The sequence below is a fragment of the Podarcis raffonei genome, chromosome 11 (genome assembly GCF_027172205.1).
Source record: "Podarcis raffonei isolate rPodRaf1 chromosome 11, rPodRaf1.pri, whole genome shotgun sequence".
Classification (NCBI taxonomy): domain Eukaryota; kingdom Metazoa; phylum Chordata; class Lepidosauria; order Squamata; family Lacertidae; genus Podarcis; species Podarcis raffonei.
The window spans coordinates 57,136,755-57,138,927 of NC_070612.1; positions in this window are offsets into that span (position 1 = coordinate 57,136,755).

Genomic DNA, 2,173 nt, shown 5'->3' on the forward strand with positions numbered 1-2,173 from the left:
AAATCTGGAAACAATTTCCAGCTGAAATTAGGCAGGTGCCTCATGTCATGATGTTGATGTTTCTACAGAAGACATTTTTTTGTTTAGGAAGGGTTTCCCTGAGATGTGTTGTTTATCAAGTTTAGATCTGAAGAAGTTGTTTTATTGATTTTAGAACTTTTTTGTTTATGTTTTACTGTTTTATATTTAACACTGTTTAAATTATTTTATGCTGTGAAGTGGGCAATAAATTTGTATGATGATAATAGTCGCAATAGTAATAATTATAGTAGTAGTAGTAATAATAATAATATTAATAATAATAATAGACAAGGGGAGATTAGGGCCATCAAGGGGAATGCCCCTCCTCAAGGTGAATCTAAGACAGACACTAGCCCAGATCAAAACATGTGGACTCAGTTTGGCACCACATTCTAAATTTGGGACAACTATTCAGGAAAAAAGACTTACATTTTTAGCATCACCTTCTGAGCACACTTTGTTTATTTTTTTCTTTTTAAAACAGAACCGAATCTGAACTTTAGACTTTTAATATAAGATTGCAATGGTAAGTATGGGATATAAATCTTCCATAAGATTTACGTCATGTCTGCATAAATACATTTAGGACCAGAGCATTGTGACTACTAAAAATAGTTCCTGCTTGAGAATATTTAGTTTGTGAAGTAGAGTTTGCCCTCTCAAAATCTGCTGCTTTGCTCCCTCTTTGCCCACCCAAATATATATTTATTTTTTCCTAGTGCCACCAGGGTACAAAAGGAAGAAGGAGAAAAGCTTTATAAAGTTTAAAAGGAAACCAGAACAAATACACTTTTTGAATAAAGCAATCCTGGCTTCCTGAGATCATAGAAAGTTTAGGGTGTACAGTAGCTGATTTGTTAATGAATACAGAAAGTGCCAGTAAATAAAAGACCCGCTTTATGAGAGCTGTCCCATAGTTAACGCTACACTTTATTTTGCAACTGTGCATAGAGAATAAAAACCACTTAAGCTGCTTCTTCTCTCCTCTGACACTCCTCTGATTATCTCAAAGGATAATCTTTGAGAAACATTTTATAGTGCATCTTTTGAAGGAAAGTGCATTAGCCTTTGCTGAAGAAATATTTGAGTGGCCTTGGAAATAAGTGTATTCAAGAGCAGTATTAGCAGAAGTTTTCATTATTCCTTAAGCCCTCCCTTCAGAGAGACAAAAAAATCCACCCTCCATTGCAGCGCCACAATGCCAAGTTGCCAGGCGACCAAGCTTTTATAGTGGGTTGCCAAGACAACTGATATAAACAAAATCATAAATCCCATTACCTAGTTAAATACTAAGTTTGTGATATAAAAAGGGGAAAGAGTTTAAAAGCATAATATTAAATGAAGGGTGTCACAATTTATAATATTTACACACATACATGTATACAGTGGCAGATAATGCAGGTTTAAAGGGTCCTGAATATTACTTTTTGGTACAGGATTACTACAATTAAACCCAGGCAAATAAATCACCATGCAATACATGTAATTTAACTATATTGTTCTCTGTGAAATGGACACACTTTGTCTTTTACTTTCACCTCTGCCTTTCACTGTTGTTTTTAATTGCTTAGCTAACTTTTAGAAGCCGGAGGCAGTCGTTGAAGGGTGTCCATTCAGTGTTTGTGATACATTGGGACCCAAATAATTTTATTCTCAGTTTGTTCTAATATTGATTTATGTTGTTGGTTTTTTTAATTGCTTAGCTAACAACAACAACAACTTTATTGTTTATATGCAGCCCATCTGACTAGGTAGCTTCTGTCAAAATATAAAAGCACAATAAAACGTCAAACATTAAAAACTACCCTATACAGGGCTGTCTTCAGATATCTTCTAAAGGTTATGTCATCTTGAAATCTCACAATGAGGGGGGGAATGCAAAAAAGGTTAGAAATTATTGGGAAATGATATATAATGAATTGAAAAAAATGTTTAAAAAGACCTTTGTTAAGAAACCAGAAGCATTCCTTCTAGGAATTTTAGACCAAGATGTAAAAAAATAAAATTGGAAATTATTTATGTATGCAACAACAGCGGCAAGAATTACATTAGCACAAACTTGGAAGACAGAAGAAATACTAACGAAAGAACAATGGCAAGGGAAACTTATGGAATATGCAGAACTGGCAAAACTAACAGAAAAATTACATGA